The following is a 25,987-nucleotide window of genomic DNA, read 5'->3' as shown; positions in this document are numbered from 1 at the left end:
CGTCTATTACCATTTTTTGTAGTGTTTTGATCATAAAGGGATATTCTATTTTGTCAAAGGCTTTCTCTGCATCTATTAATATGACCATGTGGTTTTTGGTCTGCTTTTCTTGATGTGGTGGATCATGTTGATTGATTTACATATATTAAACCAACCTTGCATGCCTGGGATAAACTCCACTTGGTCATGAACAAAATTTTTAATATAATGCTGTATCCGGTTGGCTAGAATTTTGTTCAATATTTTAGCATCTATATTCATCAGAGATAATTGGTCTGTTGTTTTCTTTTTTGGTTGTGTCCCTGTCTGCTTTTGGTATCAAAGTGCTGTTGGCTTCATAGAAACTGGAAGGGAATATTCCTGTGTCTTCAGTCTTCTGGAAGACTTTTAAAAGTAGAATAAAAAGTTCATAGCTTGTATGGCTATGAACTTCCCTCTCAGTATTGCCTTAGCCATGTCCCAAATATTTTGATAGTTTGTGTCTTCATTTTTATTGAACTCTCAAAACATTTTGATTTTTTCCTTTATTTCCTCTTTGACCCAGTAGTTGTTTAGGAATTTACTGTTGAGCTTCCACATTTTGGGACTGTTACTAATCTTTTGTTAATTGTTAAGTGTTAGTTTACTTCCACTGTGGTCTGAGAAGATGCTTGGGATGATTTCAGTGCTCTTGAATTTGCTGATGATTTGTGCCCTAACATATGGTCTATCCTTGAGAATGACCCATGTGGACTTGAGTAGAATGTGTATTCCAGTTTCTTGGGATGAATGACTCTGAAAATGTCCAATAGATCTAGTTTATCTATCTCCTCATTTAGCTCCCTCATGTCTTTATTGATTTTATGCCTGGATGATCTGTCCAGTTGAGAGAGTGGGGTGTTGAAGTCCCCTACTATGACTGTGTTGCTATTAATATATTGCTGTAGCTCTTTCAGTAGATGTTTGATGTATTTAGATGGCTTCTCTCTGGGTGCATAGATGTTAATAATTGTTACATCCTCTTGATTGACTGATCCTCTGAGCATTAAGTAGTGTCCATCCCTATCTTTTTACATTTTATTTATTTTAAAGTTATCATGTCAGATATGAGAGTCACTGTTCCTTCCCTTTTTTGTGGGCCATTAGCTTGTATAATAGTTTTCCATCCTTTCACTTTGAGTCTGTTTTTCTTGTTGAGTTAGGTGGGTTTTCTGTAGATAGCATATTGTTGGGTTGTGTTTTCTGATCCATCTTCCTACTCTGTGCCTTTTAATAGGTGAATTCAGGCCATTGAAATTTGTTGATATCAAAAATTGAAGATATTTTAATGCCATTTTTGTACAGTTTTAGAGTGTTCTGATATATGACCTATTTATGGTGGTCTGACTGTTTATAGGAGACCTTTCAGAATTTCTTTCATGGCAGGCTTGGTGATAGTTGATTCCTTCAGCTGTTGCTTTTCTGAGAAGGTTTTTATGCCTCCATCTAGTCTGAATGACAGTCTAGCAGGATACAGTATTCTTGGTTGAAAGCCTTTCTCATTGAGCACTCAGTAGATATCTTGCCATTCTCTTCTGGCCTGTATTATTTGTGTGGAGAAGTCTGCTGCTAATCTTATGGATTTTCCTCTATAAGTGACTCTTTGTTTTTCTCTTGCAGCCTTCAGGATCCTTTCTTTATCCTTATTCCTTTCCATTCTAAATATGATGTGTGTTGGTGTCTTTAAATCTGGGTTAATTCTGTTTGAGACCCTCTAGGCTTGAACCTTTATGTCTTTTATTTTGTCTAGACTAGAGAAGTTTTCTGCAATTATGGCCTGAAGAATGCTTTCTTCCCCTCCCTCTCTTTCTTCCTCTGGTAAGCCAGTAATGCATATATTATTTCTTTTGAAGTCATACCATAGGTCTCTGTTGTTGTTTTCAGTATCTCTTAATCTCTTTTTGAGATCTTTTACTTCTTTTTTAGTTGTCTCTAATTCATCCTCGATCTTGCTAATTCTGTCTTCAGCCTCATTGATTCTATTATCTCTGCTCTCTACTGTTTTCTGGAGTTCATCTATTTTGTTACCCTGTTCTGATACTGTTTTAGCTTGTTCAGCTAGTTGTGTTCTTAGCTCAGCTATTTCAGCTTTATCTCTTTAATAACCTTGAGATAATTAGTGTTTTCTTCCATAGTCTCATTTGTTGTTCCTGTGTTTCTGATGACAATTCTTTCAATCTCTTTACTCACTCCTGTGATTATTTCCTTAACTAGTATTTGGGTATTGACTTCATTATTTTGTGCTTCAACCTTTGGGGGGCTTTTATCTGGATTATTGTCCTGGTTCATTTCTCAAATATTTCTTCTTGTTGGTTTAACCATTTTATATATTATGTTATGAGGTCCTTCTCTAAGTACTTTTCAAATTACTGATCACTCTTGCCTTGATTGAATTGTGTCTAAGTAAGGTAATTAAAGGGTTGAGAATTGTGGAAGTTGACAGTTGTTTCAATAGTATTTTAATCCCTGAATTGGAGCTCAGTGGCTTAAAAGCCTCTTTTGTTCTTTTTCTTCTCTGTAGACTATGGGAGCTTGAGGTCTTTCAAACTATAAGTAGGCTTCTCAGTTTAATCACTGACTCTTGACCAAGAGATAAAGCAGGGTGGGGCAGAGATAATCCAGTAGTTATGCAAAGAGACTGTCATAGCCCCACAGCTAGGCCACCAAGGTATAGATCTTGTCCTGAGTTTCCTGGTTCGTTCTATGTCCCCTGGTGGGTCAGCACAGGGCCTCCCTGCCTTTCCTCCAGAGTCTGAGGGCAGTAGCAATGAGGACTTACAGTTGAGTTTGGTGAATCTCAGGGGAGTCCTCTCCTCCCTTCAGTCATCTTTTTGTTGGTGAAACAGACCGGAGGTGGTCTCTCAACTGCTGGTAAACTACTGGACTGTTACCAGCCACCCAGTCTCTCCCTAGGCTCCTCTCTGTCCACCAGCCATACATGTTTGCACTCACTGGTGATTTGGTGGGCTCCTGAAGTCATTTTTGTCCTGTCTTGTTACTGTCCCAGGTGGTCACCTTTTGTATTCCTAGTTGATCTGGGAGAGAAGAGAAATACAGTTGCTGCTGCTCCAGAGCCCCGCCTCCAGAAGTATCCTAAAAAATTTAAAATATATATACAGTATCTAGACTAATCAAAGTAGTCTTTCTTTTCTTTTTAAAAATTTTATTATTTATTTATTTAATTTTATTATTTATTTTTTTACTAGATAGAAACAGAAAGAAATTGAGAGGGGAGGAAGGTACGAATGCAAATAAATGCAAATAAATGCAAATAAAGATAACATTGAGATAGACAGAGACATTTGCAACCCTGCTTCACCACTCATGTAGCATCCCCCCTACAGGTGGGGACTTGGGGCTTGAACTTGGGTCTTTGTATAAGGTGCACCACTACCTGCCCCCACAGCAGTTCTTTTGATCAGACTACCTAAAGAGTACATCTCAAATATTTTTGGCCATAAAATATAATGTAAAAGCATTTAAACCTGTGATGTACTTAAGAATTTTTGCACACACAATCACACACACTTTATACAAAGGTTTATGGACAAATGTATTATATTGTTTTAAACTTCCTCCACCCAGATATAAGTAGGGTATGCAGTTCTTTAAAAATATTCAAACAGTGGGTTTAAGGCATGATTTTGAAGGTGACTCAAAGTGGATTAAAGACTTGGGTCTTAGGTTGGAAACTGTAAAAATACACAGAAGAAAGCATAGAACACTCTATGATATTGAGTTCAGAAATGTCTTGGGAAACTCAGTATATTAGCAAAGAAACCAAAAGTAAAAGCAAACTAACAGGGCTAAACCAAACTGAAAATCTTCTACAGGAAATCATAAGAAGACTCCCCAGAAAATAGAGAAGATATTTTGTAATCCATCTATAAGACGTAAGACTAGTAACCAAGACATTAAAATAATTCACAAAAGTCAACAACATAAAACCAAACAATCCCATCAAAATATGGAGAGAAGTTCTGAACATATTTTTCATCAATGTAGATTCAAATGGCCTTCAGACATCTGAAAAAAAAAATCTCAATGTCACTTATCAAGTAAATGCAAATCGAGACAACACTGAGAGATCACCTCATATCTCGGTTAATTTCATGTGTCAGAAATGAAATCTCCTGGCTCCCACCTGCAAGGGGGAAGCTTCATGAGTGAAGCATTGCTGCAGATGTTTATTTTTCTCTTTATACCCCCCTTCCTTTTCAAGTACTCTCTCTCTCTTAAAAAAAAAAAAGCCAGAGACTCCAGCCCCCAAGTTCCAGATGCCAGCATGATGCTGACCAGACTTCCCTTGACAGATGACCCCATCAATGTGTCCTGGAGCTCCACTTCTCCAGAGTCCCACCCTACTAGGGAAAGAGAGAGGCAGGCTGGGAGTATGGATCGACCAGTTAGTGCTCATGTTCAGCCGGGAAGCAATTATAGAAGCCAGACCTTCCACCTTCTGTATCCCACAATGACCTTGGGTTCATACTCCCAGAGTGATAAAGAATAGGAAAGCTATCAGGGGAGGGGATGGGATAAGGAGATTTGGTGGTGGGAATTGTGTGGAGTTGTACCCTTCTTGTCCTATGGTTTTGTTAATGTTTCCTTTTTTTTAAGTAAATAAATAAATTAATTAAAAGAACCCTTTAGGAGTGGTGAATTCATTATACAGATACTGAGACCCACTGATATTCCTGGAAGCAATTAAAAACAAACAAACAAACAAAAATATGAAAGAGTGTCTGTTGGTCTAATACCTGTGAAAAACAGCCCTCCAGGTTATCTTCAATACCTCAAGATTTTAAAATTAGACATACCCTATGATCCAGCAATTCCTTTCTTAAGTATCTATCTGACGAAGATATTTATGTATACTCGTGCTATCCAAATGTTTATGAACCTATCAGATTATCTCACACATTATTATATAGTTATATAATTTAAGAGGCAAACTAAAGGAAAATGCAGAGTGAAATATTATTAATCCGGGGTGTATTTCAGCTGATGTAAGGATTCATAAAGAGGTGGGGCGTGGTAGTTTAAAGTTGATTAAGGTGCCATGTATTATGGTGGAGAGAAATGACAATTTGTTGATGGTCAAAATGGGTTGACACCTATTTTGAGGAAAGTGAAACTACTCCTGTGACAAAAAATTGTCGTCTAAAATAGCATTTCCTCAATAAATAAAAATATGCATTGGATATTAAATTCACAAAGTAACTGTGACTGAGTTAAAGAATTATGACATGAAATACAGAAATATAGAGAGAAAGGAGACATAAACCAGAGTGCCAGTCCAATATTTGTGGTGTAAGGGATTGAACCAGAAACCTTAGGCACACAAATCCAGTGCACAACCAGATGAGTTATTTTTCTGGTTGCTGGGTAACTCATATCACCACAGTTTATTCATCAAACTGGAGATTAAGTTGAGTACACAGTTTCCCCAGAATCTCACAGGGTAGAGGATTTTAATGTGTATTCATGATACTCTGGAAGCAAACACTCTGCCCATTATCAGGTTTACTAGGAAACTGATATACTTACAGGTGTATATTTCTTGTTTTCTTCAGAGAATGAGGTTGTGTGAAAGATAATTTAGTTATGCATGGGTTGGTATATTGAAGGCAGGGGAATGAGAAGTCATCTAGGAAATGCAGCTGCAGAAAAGTCCTCCCTGAGTTAACCTGAGGGAATTGCTCATTTTAAAGACCATAGGAGGTTTATAAAATTGATCCTGAGGATCAAGAGATCAGAAACCCACAGTCGCACAAAACTAGTTTCTCATTGCTCTGAACAGACTGTCAGATGAAGGCAAAGCAAGATCCTTGCAGAATGTCTCTGGAAACTACTTTTACTGGATCTTCTTAAGCAACGATAAAGGAATGATTCTATGGAGTGATTGATTCCGAGATTCTTAAAAATAAATCTTCAGGTAAGAATTATTACAAGATAGTTAATTAACTTTCTTTTGAACATGCCATCAGAACTGTGGCTAATGTTTAACTGTTTCATCAGTGCCATTTAGTCTCCAGAGGTGAATTAAGTGCTTTCACTAGCATAATTTCTGTCTACAGATGAGGAAACCTAGGCAAAAGAGTGTTAAGAAACTTGCTGAAGGAAGTACATCTGATCAAAACTGGAACCTGGGTCCCAGAATCTGTTCTCTAGCTTCACAGTATACCACCTTTCAACAATTGCCTCCTAAAAAAGAATTCACCCCTGATAACCTAAGTGGTTCTCAGCTGGCATGGATTTAGGTTTGGTGCCAAGGTTGGTCAAATTGAAACTGACTGTTTAGTCATGAAAGATACTGTAGCTTATAATCAGTCCCCTGGGGGTACCTACTTCTTGAAATAGGCTGAGAATCAACATCATAGCAGAAATATCTCCAGTGAAGAAAGTAGTTTTGCTGTTACTTTTTTGAGGTCTCTCACACTGAGAAATGCCTGCTGACAGATTTTTTAATGTTCGTTCAGGGAAAAAAGTAAAAAAAAAAAAAAAGTTCAGTGTAAGTGAACATCTCCAAGCCAAACCATCTAGAAAGAAAAGGATGCATTTTTATTAACTGATGGAGAGGCGGTTACACAGATTTTATTTTATTTTTCAAAGCTTTCACTTCTCATAGAATTTCCAACTCTGCTTTCAAATCAGAAGGAAAAAAAAAGACCAGGAGGGAGAAGTAATTCAAAATAAAAAAAGGGGGACAGAACGCTATGAATTTTAGAACTTTAGATAAAAAATTTGTTTGAGGGAAAACTTTCAGAGCAAAAAAGGAAAAACCTCTTTAGAACAAAACAAGAAGCTTAAAATGTAATTTCAAAGAACTGTTACATTAAAAAAAAATAATACAGCAATGACTTTCCAATTCCATTTTCAAATTAGCCTAGTTCTTGGCATCTACATTTTTTTATGAAATCAAATTTTTCAGAGATTAGCAATGTTCTCAATGCTGCCAAATCTAAAATTTATTTTTTTTGTGTGTGTAAATTATTCAGTGCAAATTTGTAGTAGCCAAAACCTGGAAGCAACCCAGCTGTCCAACAACAGATGAGTGGCTGAGCAAGTTGTGGTATATATATACATACACACAATGGAATACTACTCAGCTATAAAAATGGTGAATTCACCATTTTCAGCTGATCTTGGATGGACCTTGAAAAATTCATGTTAAGTGAAATAAGTCAGAAACAGAAGGATGTATATGGGATGATCTCACTCTCAGGCAGAAATTGAAAAACAAGATCAGAAAAGAAAACACAAGTAGAACCTGAACTGGAAATGGCATATTGCACCAAAGTAAAAGACTCTAGGGTGGGTAGGTGGGGAAAATACAGATCCAGGAAGGATGACAGAGGACCTAGTGGGGGTTGTATTGTTATATGGAAAACTGGGAAATGTTATGTATGTAGAAACTATTGTATTTACTGTTGAATGTAAAGCATTAATTCCCCAATAAAGAAATTAAAAATTATTCGGTGCAAAGAGATGACTGAGTTAAGATGTATTTTTTTTATAAACAAAGAGGTTTCCCTCTGACTAGAAGGGAGAGAGGGCTATTAAAGTAACAGACTATAATTGTGGAAATTGAGTCTTTTTTACTAAGCAGAGCTCATTGGCTCCTTAGTGTAGAAAACTCATTTGGATAGTCAGTTTATCTCCTCATCCCTCAATAGGATTGGACTTCTCTATAGAATGACTAAATATGATTATCTTGTTTTTTCTGTATGTATGTGTGTGAGTGGTTTTAGATGTTGCTGTTTTAATGTGAGCAGAGTTGAACCTGGAGGAGGAGTAGACTTGCCATGGGATGGTCTGTGTTTGAGTCACAACAGCTATGGTGCTGTGGCATTTCTCCCTCTCTGTATGTTTCCTTTCTCTTCCCTTCCCTTCCCTTCCCTTCCCTTCCCTTCCCTTCCCTTCCCTTCCCTTCCCTTCCCTTCCCTTCCCTTCCCTTCCCTTCCCTTCCCTCCCCTTCCCTCCCCCTTCCCTTCCCCTCCCTGCCCCTCCCCTCCCCTCTCCTCTCCCTTCCCCTCCCCTTCCCTTTCCCTTCCCTTCCCTTCCCTTCCCTTCCCTTCCCTTCCCTTCCCTCCCCTTCCCTCCCCCTTCCCTGCCCCTCCCCTCCCCTCTCCTCTCCCTTCCCCTCCCCTTCCCTTTCCCTTCCCTTCCCTTCCCTTCCCTTCCCCTCCCCTCTCTTCTCTCTTTCTCTTAGTGACTTAATATTGACTTACATAACTATGAGATAAGAGGAGGACCTTGTGGGGGGTTGAATTATTATGTGGAAAACTGGGAAATGTTATGCATGTACAAACTATTATGTTTTGCTGTCAACTGTAATCCATTAATCCCCCAATCAATTTTTTAAGAATTATGAGATAACAGGGATAACAGGGATTCTGCACTGTTCCCACCATCAGAGTTCTCTGTTCTCATTCCTTCCATTGGAAACTGCAGTAGTTGTCCAAAGGTCACATATATGGGTGTACAATTATTTCTATAACTGCTGTTTATAGATAGATTTTTTTCCTTAGGTCTTGCCTTTTCTTCCTTTCTAAGTCATACCTACACCTATTACTACTTCTGAATATCCTTTTTTTCTTCTTCTTCTCTCCCTGAGTCCTGATGGAATGGGGTTAAACTTCTCCTATTATATTTCCTCCTCTAGGGGTATGAACCAAAATTCTTTTTTTATTAGTGATTTAATATTGATTTATCAAATTACATGTCAACAGGGGTATAATTCCACACCATTCCCAATATCAGAGTTCTGAATCTCCAAACCCTCCATTCTAAACTACTGCAGTTTTCCCAAGTTTAGACACATGGGTCATCTCCACAATTACCTCTCTAGATTTGTACATAATTACCCACTTTTTCTTCCAGGTCCAGTTTTCACCTCCCCTCCAAGCCACTCATTATCTTATTACTATATCCAGATGTTTATACCTTTTTCCTCCTCTGTGGGTTCTGATGGAGCTTGAGTTCAAAGTTCTCTTATCCTCTTTCTCCTATAAACCCACTGGGTGTATGGATCAAGATTATTTTGGAGTGTGGAAGGTAGGAGTTCTGGCTTCTGTAATTACTTCTCCACTGGACTTGGGTGTTGGCAGATTGATCTATACCCCCAGACTGTTTATATCTTTACCTTGAGGTTCCAGGACACGTTGGTGAGCTCTTCTGCCCAGAAAAGCCAGCATGGAACCATAGTTACAGCTGGAAACATTGCAGGCTGCACTCATTTCAGGACCAGTCTTCCTTGAGTGGCAGGGTAAGATACCCTCCCCTCCCTTTGTCCATTCTAGGCTGCTCTCATTTCAGGACCACTCTTCCTCGATGGGCACGGAAGGTTGATTCAGCTTCCCTTGGAAAGTAGGACAGTGTTGGCCCACTTAATGGCTCTTTTGGTCAGTATCACACTGCCTCCTCATCATCTGGGGCCCTAATTATGGAATCCTTGGATTCCCACATACATATGATGGGCCTAGAGAGTCCCTCTCTCTACCACCACTGGTGACTTCCATAAGGAACGGCATCCTATAGGCCTTCCCAGGACCTTGTCCTCACCATGAAGCAATGATGGTAGAGATAGCCCCAGTCTCCGAAGGGAGGCTGGGGTTATCCTGACCTGCCACTCCTAAAAGACTGAGGCTGGGGTTATCCTGACCTGCCACTCCTAAAAGACTGGTCCTGAAATAAGTACAGCCTGCTATGTTCCCAGTTGTGACCATAAGCTCAGACCAATAGGGACTTAGAGGTTACACAGGTTACACTTAGAGGTGCTAAATATAAATATAAATATGGGCCCTGGAGCAGGTGGATGGAGGTAAATAGTTCATTTTAGCAACATATTTTTTTTCAAGAATGAGAGCTGCTCCCTGTCCTCATCCAACTTTCTAGCCCCTTTTCTCTACTCTGACACAATATTCTTTTTTGTTGGTTTGTTTTTAACTTTTATTTATGAAATGGAAATATTGACAAGACTATAGGATAGGAGGGGTACAATTCCACACAATTTCCACCACCAATCCCCTCCCTTGATAGCTTCCCTATTCTTTATCGCTCTGGGAGTATGGACCCAGGATCATTATGGGGTGCAGAAGGTGGAAAGTCTGGTTTCTGTAATTGCTTCCCTGCTGAACATGGGCATTGGCAAGTCGACCCATACTCCCAGCCTGTCTCTCTCTTTCCCTAGTGGGGCAGGAATCTGTGGAGGCAAGGCTCTAGGACGCATGGTGGGTTGTCAGAGAATATTCTTATGCAATTCTAAGTTAGCTACCAAACTCAAGCAAAACTACCATAGTTGTGTGCCCCCAGAAACATGCCTAAAACAGATTTTCTAGCTTTCTTCTACCCCAAAATCCCTAATGTCATCCACTCTAAACCTACTTTTTGGTTCCTGTTCATTAACCATTTTGTGTCAATTTAGGTCATGCCACTTTCCAGATGCCAAATTACAGATACTAACATGACTCCATCCCAACTTCTCTGGGAAGATGACCTCACCAATGTGTCCTGGACCCTTGCATCTCCAGAGCTCTGGACCACTAGGTAAAGATAAAAAAGGCTGGCAGTATGGATTGACCTGTCAACACCCATGCTCAGCAGAGAAACAGCTACAGAAGCCAGAACTCCTACCTTCTGCTCCCCAAAAACAACCTTGATCTGTACTCCCAGTGGTGGAGAAGTGATAGGATGATGATAAGAACACTCTGAACTCCAGCTCTATCAGCACAGAGAGAGAGAAGGAAAAGGAGAGGAACATATGGAGGTAGTTATGTTGTCATGACTGGCTTAGAGGGGGAAGACAGGATTGTACCAGAAAAAAAAGGGGGCAGTTATGTATAAATGTGGACAGATAGTCGCTGAGATGGTGGTTGGCCCATGTCTACAACCTTAGGGGAACTGTGGTAGATTGCAGTAGAGAGACATAAGATTCAGAACTCTGGTGGTGGGAATGGTGTGGATTTAAACCACTGTTGACATGTAATTCCATCATATAAAAAGAAGTTAACAAAAATAAATAAATAGTGAAAAAAAAAAGAAAGTAGGGCAGTCTCCATTGCTATTTTATAGTGAGGGCAAGGTCCTGGAGAGGCTGGCAAGAGGGCTTATGATGATGTTTCTGATGGAAGTGACAAGTATGATGGCAAATATCACAAGTATGATGACAAGTATGATGGAGAGAGGGATCTATTAAGGGTCTAAGCCCATTTTATCTATGTGGAAATCCAAGGATTCTCTTGACTAGGGCCACAGATAATAGAGTTGTCTGGTATTGACTAAAAAGACCAACTGGTGATTACCTGTGATCACCAATGAACATTATATTTTTTTTCTGAAGTTACTAGATTTAAGTGTTCTAGTTCTTTTACTTTTGTTACCTTTAACTGCATGTAACAAAATAATTCTAGTATCTAGAAAAGATCACAGCTATTTTCTATCTGGAAATCAAATGCATAACTGACTTTTTATGACATTCCTCTGTCCATTTTTCTGTGGTGCCATAAAAACTGCTTTGGAATTACAGTGCACAGGACAACCATTCAAAAGGATATGGGTTTTGGAAGGACTTTTGCAGGCATGGCTACGGAATAGCAGCAGACTCAGTCTTTCTCCACAATCAACTAGAAAAAGCAACAAAAATCACCTGAAAACTTAAGAAAATATGACCAGGATTTCTTCAGAAACTCACTAAGCCATAGGCAAGTACAGACATGTGTGGCTTGTGGACAGAAAAGGGGCGAGGGAAAGATTCCTTGGACTAAAAGGCCTTACTCAGGAATGACTGACACTGAAGTGGGAGCTTGGCAGCTGATGCACACCAATTCTGGGTCTGAGTTAAAGAAAAAAATCTGTTTAAAAAAGAATGAGAGCAAGAAAGAAAGAAAGAAAGAAAGAAAGAAAGAAAGAAAGAAAGAAAGAAAGAAAAGAAAGAAAAGAAAGAAAGGTAGGTAGGAAGGAAGGAAGAACATCACCTAAGCCACAGGAGAGTACAGACATATATAGCTTGTGGATGGAAAGAAGGTGAGGGAGCCATTCCCAGAACTAAAAACAAAAGCTTAAGGAAAGTTCATAGCCAATTGGGAGATTGGTGGCTGAGGCACACTACTTCTGGGTCTGAGTTTAAGCAACGATGAACTGTTAAAACTCATCAATTCACAACTGTGACTTCTAGAGTTTCAAATGCTGCTGCTTCACAGAGGCTGGAACAGCATTAGGGAGACCCTATATTTACATCGGGGACATGTAACTGCTGACTCACGATGAAATCTCCCCTCCTTCACCAAGATATATAAACAGGGAAGTTGAACACCTTAGCCTCAGCGCCTCCTGCTGACACAATAATGTAAGCAACACTGAATGTGGAAACTGAAAAATACACAAACAGCAATGACAGAAACCCCAAATGACCAGACAGGCACAGATCTAGAAAAAAACGACAGAGAGGCCAGGAAATTAACTTTGGAATCATGTCAAGAAGCTAAAGCTAAGATTCAAGAACTTAGTAATAATTTTATGAAAGAATTATAAAATACAGGAAAAAAAAAACACAAAAAACCAAATAATCCAAACAGAATAGCAGAGCCTAAAGGATACTTTGTATGTAGTTCAGGTCTAGGTAAGAGGCATCAGAAGTTGACTTAATCAGGTGGAGGAGAGGATTTCAGCTACTACACTCTGTGAATTTAAAACTCTTGGAGAGGAAAGGTTTAGAAAAAACAAAGCACTTCTTTCTGAAATAGCAGACTCCATCAGAAAGACAAATATCCAAGTTATTTGGATCCCTGAGGGTGAAGAAAGGCAGAGAGTAGAGAACACATTCAAATAAATTTTAGCAGAAAAATTTTCACACTTTAGCAGTATTCAAAATATAGAAATTCAAGAAGGTGAGCACACACCTAAATTTTTGAATCCAAAATGACACACACCAAGACACATCATTGTAAAACTATCCAAAACCATGGATAAGGAAAAATACTACAGGCTGCCATGGAAAGAAAGTCATACAAATATAGAACCATTAGGTTTTCATCAGATTTCTCATCACAAACTCTAGAGGCAAGGAGGGAGTAGAATAGCATATTCAAAGTATTAAAAGATAAGAATTGCCAGTTACAAATTCTGTATCCTGCTAAGTTATCCTTCAAATATGAGGTAGACATAAAGATCTTTTCAAACTGAAGGAATTTGCTACTACCAATCTTGCCTTGCAAGAATTACTTAGAGGAGTCCCAAATGAAAAGAAGATGCAAAGGCATTCCAACTTTTAATGAGATGATTAGCATTAGAATATAACCAGGACTTCTACCCTATGGGTTTGTTAATTTATCCTTTCTTAAATAAAAAATAAATAAAAAAAAGAATAGAACCAGGAACACAACAACAGCTATGTTCATAGCTGCATTATTCATAGTAGCCAAAGAGTAGAAGCAGCCAAAGTGCTCATCATATTATTGGCTAAAGAAGTTATGGGATATATATATATATATATATATATATATATATATATATATATATATATATATATTCATTCCATGGAATACTACTCTGCAGTCCAAAAAGCTGATGTTGTATCCTTTGGAGCTCAGTGGCTTAAAAGCCTCTTTTGTTCTTTTTCTTCTCTGTAGACTATGGGAGCCTGAGGTCTTTCAAACTATAAGTAGGCTTCTCAGTTTAATCACTGACTCTTGACAAGAAAGAGTCAAGAGTCAAAAGCAGGGTGGGGCAGAGATAATCCAGTAGTTATGCAAAGAGACTGTCATAGCCCCACAGCTAGGCCACCAAGGTATGGATCTTGTCCTGAGTTTCCTGCTTTGTTCTATGTCCCCTGGTGTCAGCACAGGGCCTCCCTGCCTTTCCTCCAGAGTCTGAGGGCAGTAGCAATGGGGACTTACAGTTGAATTTGGTGAATCTCAGGGGAGTCCTCTCCTCCCTTCAGTCATCTTTTTGTTGGTGAAACAGACTGGAGGTGGTCTCTCAACTGGTAAACTGCTGAACTGTTACCAGCCACCCAATCTCTCCCTAGGCTCCTCTCTGTCCACCAGCCATACGTGTTTGCACTCACAGATGGAAATGCAGATGATTATGCTTAGAGAAATAGATGAAAAACCACTACCAGAAGGTTTCACTCATAAGTGGAATCTAGAGATCTGATTTCCATGAACTTGCCAAAAAAATTCAAACAAAAATGAAGCACGAAAACTGCTTGTTCCCCACTTGCAGGGGGAAAGCTTTGTGAGTGGTGAAGCAGTGCTGCAGGTGTCTGTCTCTCACCCTCTCTATCACCTCCTTCCCTCTCCATTTCTGACTGTCTCTATCCAATAAATAAATAAAGATAATAAAAAATAAAGAAAGAAAGAAAGAAAGAGAAAGGAAGAAAAAGAGAAAGAGAAATGAAGGAAGGGAGGAAGGAAGGAAGGAAGGAAGGATGGAAGGAAAAAAGAAAACTGCTTGTAAGACTTGTTAGAACTGAGGTGCTTATCTTTGGGAGGTGAGAGAGTGGGAATACAGAACTTTGGTGGTAGGTGTAGTGTGGAGCAAACTGTTAATAAAAATTATTAAAAAGAGAGATAGGTTTTTGCATATCTAAAAACTCCTCTGAGCTCTCAGCTAATATCAGGTTGTTTTCACTTCCCAATTACTGTATAACCTGGGGGATGTTTTACATTTAATTTTTGGAGGTGGGGGTATAGGTAGTATTGGTACAATACAAAAATCAGTCTCACAACTCTAGTTGGTTGATTTAAAGAGCTTTGTGTACAGGCTATCACTTATTTTGTAAAGGTACAAATGATCAGTCTTCCTTGAACTAACCTTTGTATCTTCTAGGACTTCAAAGAAAAAAAAAAAACTCCAGTTATTTGAGTAAAATGATAAAATTACCTAAAGGGGTAAAATGCTAGGGTGACCAGAATTCTACTGGAGATGTTAAAAGTTAGGACCAATGAAAACTCTCCTTCCTCCATCCACCAACTTCTGCCATTTGCAAAAAATCCCAGATGAGTTGTAAACATTTCACATGATACAGATGTGAAGAGAGAAGGCGTATAGATTGTAATATGTGTTACACATATTTTGTGCTCAGTGACATACTTCATTTTTTGTCACTTTCCTGCTTGTCTTCCTCTCCCTCTTTGTTATTCTCTCTTTTAAAATAAATTTTTTATCATCATTATTTATTTATTGGATAGAGACAGCCAGAAATTAAGCAGGAAGGGGGTGACTGAGAGGGAGAGAGACAGAGAGACACCTGCAACACTACCCACTCATGAAGCTTCCCCCTGCAGGTGGAGGCAGGGGTCTTGAACCTGGGTCTGTGCTCAGCCAGGTGGGCCATCATCTGGTCCTTTGTTATTCTCTATATGACTTGGTCTGATTCTCAGCAATGTTCTGTCAGTTTTCTCTATGCTTCTTTCAGTCTTTGTGTATTTATTGATCATTTTTATGCTAGTCATACAGACTAATGAGATAAAAAGACTTGCCTTTGTAAAACTGAGGGGGTTCTTACTCAGAGAATACCCTATCATGCTACTATAGAGGCTGGTTTTCCAACTTACCAGTATTGAATTCTGGTAGACTGAGATATACTTTATCACTAAGTATTTTTATATTCTGTTAGATAATGCTAACTGATTTTGGTTTTTTTAAAAAAATGCATCATATTTTGTCTTCTATTTCTCTCAAATAAATATAATATGTTGCCTGTTAAAGTTATTTTAACAAGAAAATAAATGACTTGGATATTTTGTGGTAATTATGGTACAACCAATGACTATAGTTCTTCTTTTTAGAAGGTGAGTAATAATGAGCACTCAAGTCCTATAGAGGGCATAGGTATTTACATCAGCAAGAAGATGCAATCCTTAAAGTAATAGAATATATTGAAATTGTCCAAACTGAGTCTTTCCAGTCATAAGATGTCCACATCACTGAATACTATTAAAATACTTTATTACTGAATCTGAACCATTTCATTTTGATGTTTGATAAATGTGATTGTGAAATAATGAATTATTTTTCTTACTGTTTACCCATCACACTTATTTGTGCCTTGGACTCAAGAAAGTGCAGTAATGTTGATAGTATGAGAGCTATGACTAAGTACATTCCCTCTCTCCCTCTGGTGCCCTTCAGGCAAGTGACAGTAGGAATATCTCATGCATGTTAAAAGCTGTTATCTGCCAGAAGAATTAGTCAGCATATCCTAGATTTATTTCTTCTCCTATGAATGTGAAATGAGAGAAGCCTTTGTACAAGCAACCCTCTTTAGTGCTGCGGTGTTTAAGATCTTTGCCCACAGAAAGAATGATCTGAGTGAACTTATTGCCCATATTATTGACAGCAATTCTTCAAATTTATGATTTTGCTAAATTATCTGAATAAAAAGTTAAGTTCAAGTAAAACATCAGCAGAGCTCACTGAATGAAAACATTTTGCTTTTTTCAAGTGTAGAAGTTTTTTTTAAAAACTATTTATCTATAAAAAAGAAACTCTGACAAAACATAGGATAAGAGGGGTACAACTCCACACAGTTCCCACTACCAGAACTCAGTATCCCATACTCTCCTCTGATAGTTTTCCTATTCTTTATCATCTGGGAATATGGACTCAGGGACATTATGGGGTGCAGAAGGTGGAAGGTCTGGCTTCTATAATTGCTTCCCCACTGAACATGGGCATTGACAGGTCGATCCATACTCCCAGCCTGTCTCTCTCTTTCTCTAGTGGGGCAGGGCTCTGGGGAAGCAGAGCTACCGGACACATTGGTGGGGTCATCATGTTAGCATCTGGAACCTAGTGACTGAAAAAAAAAGTTAACATATAGAGCTGAATAAATTGTTGACTAATCAGGAACCTAAAGGCTAGAATATTGCAGATGAAGATTTGGGGTCTCTGTTTTGAAGATAGCTATTTATTTATTTGTTTGTTTATTTATTTATTTATTTATTTTAAACACTCCATGTAAAAAAACCGTGGCAGACTATAATCTCTCAGTTCCATCATGGGGTCTCAGAGCCCAGACACATGGCTCTAACATTGTGTCATCAGTGATGGAAATATTTTCCATTGCTAAAGCTTCATCATCAACAAATAAATATAACAATGGCAGATAAGAAACTAACCACAGTTAGCCTGTAAGTTTGCATAGTATTTGATTTTTAGTGGAATAATAGGCACAAAGAGTGTTCAGATATCTTCTATGATTTAAAAATGTAGAATTCTTGGGGCTGGGTTGTAGCTTACCTAGATGAGTGCACACTGCATGCACAAGAATCTGGGCTCAAGACCCTGGTCTCCACTTGTGGGAGGGGGGAAGTTTCACAAGTGGTAAAGCAGTGCTACAGGTGTCTTTCTCCATCTCTGTTTTTCCCCCATCTCAATTTCTTTCTGTTTCATCAAATAAAGAAAAAAAAAAGAAGGAAAGAAAGAAAGAAAGGAAGAATTGGCTACCAGAAATGGTGGATTCACCATGTGGGTGCTCAGCCCAGGGGTAACCTTAGTGGCAATATAAAAATAAAAATGAATATATGTGGATTTTTTTTTAAAAGATAGAGGCAGAGAGAGAGAGAGAGAGAGAGATTTCACAGCACCAAAAGGCAGGGGTCACACTTATCCTGCATTGAGCACATGGTAAAGCAACTATCTAAATGAACTATTTTGCTGAACTGCAAAAGGTAGAGTTCTTTACTCTTTTTTTTTTCACTTAAAAATATTTATGAGATTCTTATGTACCTGGCCTGTGCTATATGCTAGGTGCTATGACTCCATCTTGGTATATCTTTTTTTAATATAGACATTCTATGACATAAGTTAAAATCTGAAGAGTTCCCTAGGACACAAAATGAGACTAGAAGTTGGTTAAAGTTTTTTTTCTTTGTATGCTTAAAGAAAATAATTTTCTAGCAATAACACACACTGTGATCAAGAGGTGAAGCTGAGGGTGTGAAATAGTTTTTAACCTAAGGTTAGTGGAAGATAATGAAATTAGTTTAAGACATAAAAATCTATCCTATCCATAATGGAATTAGTCTGAATTATTAAGCTGTTGGACAGTCAATTGCTTAATCACAACAACCTTTTTTAAAACAATTTTATTAGTGATGATTAACAAGATTTTAAGATAACAAGGGTACAATTCCATAGAGTTTTAGGGACTTGGCAGTGGTGCACAGGGTTAAGTGCACATAATACTAAACACAAGGACCCACAAAAGGACCCTGGTTTGAGACCCCATGCCCCACCTGCGGTTGGGGGGGGATGCTTCATGAGTGGTGAGGCAGGTCTATAGGTGTCTTTCTTTCTATCTCTATCTTCCCCTCACCTCTCAATTTCTCTGTGTCCTATCAAACAAAATAGAAAAAAGAAAGAAAGAATGAAAGAAAGGAAAGAAGAAAAAGATAGAAAAATTAAAAGGGAATTAATGGTCCTTCAGAGCAGTGGATTCATCATGCTGGTATAGAGCCCCAATGATAACTTTAGAGGAAAAAAAAAATTCCATACAGTTCTTACCACCAGAGTTTCATGTCCCATCCTCTTCAGTGGAAGCTTCCCTATTCTTTATTCCTCTCTGGGAGTATGGACCAAAATTCTTTATGGGATGCAGAAGGTGGAAGGTCTGGCTTTTGGTTTCTGTAATCACAATAGCCTTTTTAAAATAAAATAATTTCTGGGGCTTTATTGTTTCAGGCTGATTTTTTCAGATAGGTACATAGATAAATAGACAACAGCACTGAAGCTTCTTTCAGTGTAGCGTGGGCTGGGTTTGAACCTGAATCACACATATGGCAAAGCAGTGCACTGTCCAAGTGTATTACCGTGTCAGCCCCATCAAAAGAGTAAGGGCAAGATAAACAAAACAGAATGGTATCGATTCAGCACCTTTCTTAGTGTTTTCTCTTAGTTTATTTACTCAGGAAGCCAATCTTTTCACCCATCAAATAGCCATATGCTGTAAGTTTAAGTATTATAATAAATTCTGAAAATCATGAGTATTAAGTAAAGTAAGGCATGAAGAATAATTTAAAATAATTTTTACAGAAAGCAGTTAATTCAGTGTAAGAAATGGACTATTGTATAAAATAGCATTTTTAGGAAGGGGATCAGAAAAAAAGAGACAAGTAAACACAAAATTGTTCTGTAGGGATGAATAGAAAAGTAGGGAGAGAATCCTCCTGGGGATATACCCTAAGGAGCCCAACACACCCATCCAAAAAGATCTGTGTACACATATGTTCTTAGCAGCACAATTTGTAATAGTCAAAACCTGGAAGCAACCCAGCTGTCCAACAACAGATGAGTGGCTGAGCAAGTTGTGGTATATATACCCAATGAAATACTACTCAGCTATTAAAAATGGTGACTTCACCGTTTTCAGCCAATCTTGGATGGACTTTGAAAAATTCATGTTAAGTGAAATAAGTCAGAAACAGAAGGATGTATATGGGATGATCTCACTCTCAGGCAGACGTTGAAAAACAAGATCAGAAGAGAAAACACAAGTAGAACCTGAACTGGAATTGGCATATTGCACCAAAGTAAAAGACTCTGGGGTGGGGGTGGGGGAGAATACAGGTCCATAAAGGATGACAGAGGACCTAGTGGGGGTTGTATTGTTGTACGGAAAATGGGGAAATGTTATGTATGTACAAACTATCGTATTTACTGTCAAATGTAAAGCATTAATTCCCCAATAAAGAAATTAAAAAAAAAACAACAAGAAACTAGGGAGAGAATCCTGTCTAACTTTGCCATAGTTTGTATCTCTCTATTTAAGAACATCCCTGGGAAAACAGATATAAAAAGCAAAAATTGTTCAAGATTTTCCTCTTTCCATTTTTTTTTAACTAACTGATTTATTTATTTTCCCTTTTGTTGCCTTTGGTTTTTTTTAATTTTTATATTTATTTATTTAATTTCCCTTTTGTTGCCCTTGTCATTATTGTTGTTGTAGTTATTATTGTTGTTACTGATGTCATCGTCGTTAGATAGGACAGCGAGAAATGGAGAGAGGAGGGTAAGACAGGAAGAGAAAGAGAGACACCTGCAGACCTGCTTCATGGCTTGTGAAGTGACTCCCCTGCAGGTGGGGAGCCAGGGGCTCGAAGCTGGATCCTTCTGCCAGTCCTTGTGCTTTGAGCCACCTGCTCTTAACCCGCTGCGCTACCGCCTGACTTCCAACCCCTTGTTTTTTATTGTTATTGTAGTTATTATTGTTGTTATTTATGTTGTCATTGTTAGATAGGACAGAGAGAAATGGGGAGAGGAGGGGAAGACAGAGAGATGGAGAGAAAGACACACACCTGCAGACCTGCTTCACCTGCCGTCAAGACTCCCCTGTAGGTGGGGAGCCGGGGGCTCGAACCGGGATCCTTACACCGGTCCTTGCACTTTGTGCCACGTGTGCTTAACCTGTTGCACACTTTTATTTTTAAAAAAATTCTTTAAATTATTGTTATTTATTGAATAGAGTAAGCCAGAAATCAAGAGGGAAGGGGCGTGGTAGGGAGAGATGTAGAGAGACACCTGCGGCCCTGCTTTGCCACTTAGCTTTCCCTCTGCAGGTGGGGACCAAGGGCTCAAACCTGGGTCCTTGCACATTGTGACATGTGTGCCCAACCAGGTACACCACCACCTGGCCACCTCTTTTCATTTTTCTACCTCTCTTCAACCCAAGTCTGAAGGTCCTAGTATAGTCATCTGGAATTTTTTATGATTGATACTCATTCTCCACTATTCAGTTAGCCACCATTCATATTTTTAGGGCTTTAAGTTATCTCACCATAGTCCTCTTGCCCCATATTTCATTCTTCCAGAAATCAGATTATGTTTTTTAATTTGCGAATTTTTTTTGATATAATGATGGTTGATAAAACCACAGGATAAGAGGGTTATAATTCCACATAGTTCCCACCATTTAGAGTTCTGTATCCCATCCCCTCAGTTGGAAGCTTTCCTATTCTTTATCCCTCTGAGAGCATGAACCCAGGATCTTATAGCTTGCAGAAAATGGAAGGTCTGGCTTCTCCACTGGACATGGGCATTAGCAGCTGGATCCATACTCCCAGTCTGTATCTATCTTTCCCTAGTGTGGCAGGGCTCTGGAGAGGTGGTGTTCCAGGACACAGTGGTAAAGTCATCTGCAGAGGGAAGTCAGGTTGGTATCATGGCAGCATCTACAACTTGGCAGCATCAAATGCATTGAGATATAAAACAGAACAAATTGTTTAATAATCAGGAACCTAAAAGTAAGAATAGAGCAGTTGAAATTTGACGTCTCCATTTTGGAAAAAAGCTAGTAGGTCTATTTTAGGTATATTCCAAGGGGGCCATGTCTTTACTAATTTTTGCCTTAACCCAGCAGCTAACATGCAGGTGGGCTAAAGGTATTGTCTGGGAAGATGGTATCAGAGTTGGAAATAGAACAAGAAAGCTGCATTAGGGCAGGAAGTAGCTCCCAGATACTGGAAAAGTATATAAATACCACTAACTATAAACCTCATCGATCTGATCTGGGGCCCATATTCAGCACAGTTGCCTGAGTAACCTATGTATCCCCCTGTAGATCTGAGCTCACATTCTGTGGTCATAGCTAGGAACATTCTAGGTTGCACTCATTTCAGGACCCATCTTCCTTAAGACCTGAATTTATTTTTTATTTTTATTATTATTTTTTTACCAGAGCACTACTCAGCTCTGGTTTATGGTGGTGTCGGGGGTTAAACCTGGGACTTGAGAGCCTCAGGCATGAATGTCTCTTTGCATAACCATTATGCAATACCCCCACCCTAGACCTGCATTTTTAAAAGTTACTCTATCAATATATTTTATTGTATATTCTCTTTTAAGGAACACATTTATATTTCATTAGATAACTTATGCTGGTCAAATAAGCTATGAGTGAATAACTTTTATGCTTACATAGTTTTAGAGATAAATTAGGTGAAGGTTGCTTTTCTTATCTTTCAAGCCACAACCTATTTAACTTCCCCTCTCCTGGGACTCTCTTGATTACCTGAAACCTTTAATAAAGTGAAATGCAGGTTATCCAACTTTGCTGTTTAGAGGGTGAACTCTGGAGTAATCCTAGTCCTTAACATTCACTGTGAAAGATTTTTTTGCTCATAGATTGTCTCTCTACAGTGCAATAGTTTATGGAAAGAACAGATTTAGCCAATATGACTGCTTCATGCTGGAATGAATTTATGACATATTGTATCTTGGTGACCCTTTCTAACTGGGTGAATTATTTTCCCTGCAAAAGGCTCTCTTTACTAAGTGCCCACCAGATGCATCCATAATGCTAACACTTTTTTTTTTTTTTTTTGCCTCCAGGGTTATCGCTGGGGCTCAGTGCCTGCACTAGAAATCCACTGCTCCTGGAGACCATTTTCCCCATTTTGTTGCCCTTGTTGCGCTTGTTGTAGTTGTTATTGTTGTCATAGCTGTTGTTGTTGTTGTTGTAAAGGACAAAGAGAAATCGAGAGAGGAGGGGAAGACAGAGAGAAGAAGAAGACACCTGCAGACCTGCTTCACCACCTGAGAAGTGACCCCCCCCCCCCCCCGCAGGTGGGGAGCTGGTGGCTTGAACTAGCAGCCTTATGATGGCCCTTGCGCTTTGTGCCATGTGTGCTTAACCCACTGCGCAGCTTAAACCACTGCCCAGCTCCCAAATGCTAATACTCTTTTGAATTAGTCTTTTTAAAATGAGTTCTTTTCTTATGCCCCAAGGCTTCAGAATGTTGAACTAAAGGAGAAACTTTGGGTTAAGTTTTTATGATGTTTTGTTGTTTTACATTAGAGTACTCAAGTCACATTCCTAGCTCAGGGTTAAGATATTACAATAGAGAAATTGAAAGCCATTAAGCAATTTTATTTTCTATGGGTTCATGCTTTGAAGTTCCCTGACACTATCAGTTTATATTAGTTTAGCCTAAAATATATCTGTTTGTTGATTTGGAAGATTGGAAAAAGATTTCATTTATATTTATTTTTTTTGCTTCTGTCTATTGTTCAGTTACTAAAAATTACCTTTTCATTGATTTTCCCTAGAATTAAAACTGAACATATCACTTCTGTTTTTATTCACAAAAATGTGTGACCAACTGAAATTATATCCTTATAGTCATTAGAAGATTTTTTGACGAGTGCATTTGAAATTTGTAAGGTCTTAATTTTTATCAAATTTACATTCTATGAAAGCAAAATTAGCTCTGCATACTTAACCTAATAAAGAACTGCCTTAGTATTCTCTGAGAACTAAATCTAGAAGAGCTTTTCCAAGCCTCATGGAGGAGCAAGCACTCCAGAAAATGTTGCTAGAAAATTCTTTGCTTTAAACTGAGAATTTTTTCTTAGATTGTATACAAATCAAGCAGAGGAGGGCCCATTATTTCTTCAATTTGTCATAGTTATTAGCAGCTTCCATATGGAAAATAATTTTAAGAACAGTGAACTACAATGGCATTTTCCTGAGATCGAAATGAAATCAGACACTACATTTGTGAATTTGTTGATAATATTTTGCATAGTTAGGTGACTTTTCCTCTTAAATACTAAGACATCTTTTCTTAAATTTCTTGTATGTCCATCAGAAAGGACAGAAACAACAAATATTGGAGGAGATGTGGGGCAAAAGGGACTCTTCTGCACTGCTGGTGGCAGTGTAAAATGGTTTAACTACTGTGGAAAGCGGTCTGCAGAGTTCTCAGCACTCTAGAAATCAACCTGCCCTATGATCCACCAATGACCCTGCTGGGGATATAACCAAAGGAAAAACAAACACATATTAGAATAGACCTATGTATGCCTATGATCATAACAGTACAATTTGTAATTTCCAGAACCTGGAAGCAACCCAGATATCCAACATCAGATGAGTATCACAAAGAATACATAATGGGATACTACTCAGCTGTCAAAAATGATGTGGTCATCTCCTTTGTGTCATCTTGGATGAAACTTGAAGATATCATGTTAACATGATAAACCAAAAGGGAAGGAGAAATACCAAGTGACGTCATTTATAAGTAGGACTTAATATACAGGGAAAGGGAGGGAAGGAACAAAGTGAAACATGGACTGGACAGGATGTATTGTATCAAAGCAAAAGACTCTGGGGAAGAGGACAGGGGAGGAATGAGCCCTTCACTGAAAACAAGGTTTGCAAAAAAAAAAAAAAGTTCAACATATTAAACTAATATGTTATTAAACTAATATAACACCAGTACGTTGCTTTATCAGGTCACCTGTCATTAATTCTTATTGTATTAAAATGTTGCATTTTAAAATTAAAAATGGGGGCCAGGTTGGGGTGCACCTGGTTTAGTGCACATGTTATAGTGTGCAAGGGTGGGGGTTCAAGTCCCTGGCCCCCACCTATAGGGGGAAAGCTTTGTGAATGGTGAAGCTTTGTGAATGGTGAAGGTGTTTCTCTGTTTCTCTCCCTCTCTGTCACCCTCTTTCCTCCAATTTCTGGCTGTCTCTAGCCAATAAATAAATGTCAAAATAAAAAATTAGTATGTCTATTGTATTTAGGATATTATATAATCCGCTCTCCATTCCAACCCCTGTGATAAACCCCTACCACTACTGATCTGTCTGCAAAATATGTGAAGCAAATATCAATAATTTTGGAAACAAGGAAGCATTAGTATATTTCTATTTACTTATTTATTTATTATTAATTGTTATTACTAATGATTTAATAGTGATTTACAAGATTATAATATATAGTAGTGGTATAATTCCACATCACTTGTACCACCAATGCTCTGTGTCCCCCTACCCTTGCAGTGGTAACTGCCATAGTTTTCCCAAGATCATAGATATGGGCTGATTGTATATATATATTTCCTTTTGCCCATTTTTATTCACTTCTATGGCTCTGCCTTTACTTCCTTCTAAGTCACACCTACAGCTCTTACTACTTCTGAGTGTCCTTCCTTTTCTCTCTCAGATAAGAGAAACTATGCCTGCCTTCCCTTTGGCGACAAACACTCCAGGTCCTAGTGGAATTGGGGTTCAAAGCTTTCTGGTTATCTTTCTCTAACATTTGCCCCCTCTTGTAGTATGGGCTAAAATTCCTCCAATGTGATGGAGGCTGGGCTTGACCCTGGATCACACACATGGCAAAGCAACACGCTCTCCAAGTGAGTTATGCTGCTGGCTCATTGCCTTTTTTTTACTGATGAATTCTACCAAATATTCAAAGATGAACCAATACCATTTCTTCACAAATATTCCTTTTTAAAAGAAATATTAGTGATTTAATACTGATTTACAATACTACATGTCAACAGGGGCATAATTCCATACCTTGCCAAGCCACCACCAGAGTTCTAAGTCCCCAGTCCCTCCATTGCAAACCATTGTAATTCTCTCTCCTAAGGTTGAAGACATGGGCTAACTATCATCTCTACAACTGTCTGTCTACATTTGTACGTATTTTCCCTCTTTTTCTTTCAGGTCCAGTCCTCTCTTCTCCAAGCCACACATAGACCTATTACTACATCTAAATATCTCTCCTTTTCTTCCCTCTTCTCTCTTAGGGTCCTGATGGAGCTCGAGTTCAGAGCTCTTTTGTCCTCTTTCTCTTATCACTTCTCCCCCACCAGGAATATGGATAAAACTTTGTTTTGGGGATGCAGAAGGTAGGAATTCTGGTTTCTGTAATTGCTTTTCCACTGGACATGGGTGCTTGATGAGTTTCTGAAGAAATCCTTGTAGTGTTTTGTTGAGTTTTCAGGTGATTTTCATTACTTTTCCTAGTTGATTGGGAAAGCAAAGTGAAATTGATGTTACTTTATAGCCAAGCCTTCAGAAGTCTCTCCAGATCTTTTTTTAAAAAAAATTTTTTAATATATATTTTTTAAATATTTATTATATTTATTCCCTTTTGTTGCCCTTGTTGTTTTATTGTTGTAGTTATTATTGTTGTTGTCGTTGTTGGATAGGACAGAGAGAAATGGAG

At 38.5% G+C, this 25,987-nt stretch overlaps 1 non-coding gene and 1 pseudogene across 1 annotated transcript; one reads left to right on the top strand and one right to left on the bottom strand.

Annotated features, from left to right (window-relative positions):
- LOC103112518 (E3 SUMO-protein ligase PIAS2-like) overlaps positions 1 to 25,987 on the top strand; it is an 83,832-nt pseudogene that overhangs the window by 7,853 nt on the left and 49,992 nt on the right.
- On the bottom strand, positions 17,004 to 17,072 carry LOC132532586 (small nucleolar RNA SNORD66). Its single transcript, XR_009544522.1, has one exon. It is a non-coding gene; the product is annotated as a small nucleolar RNA SNORD66 (small nucleolar RNA).

Source organism: Erinaceus europaeus, chromosome 13 (assembly GCF_950295315.1).
Source record: "Erinaceus europaeus chromosome 13, mEriEur2.1, whole genome shotgun sequence".
Lineage (NCBI taxonomy): Eukaryota > Metazoa > Chordata > Mammalia > Eulipotyphla > Erinaceidae > Erinaceus > Erinaceus europaeus.
Note: the sequence above shows the minus strand (reverse complement) of the source record. Positions and strands in the feature narration are given on the sequence as shown.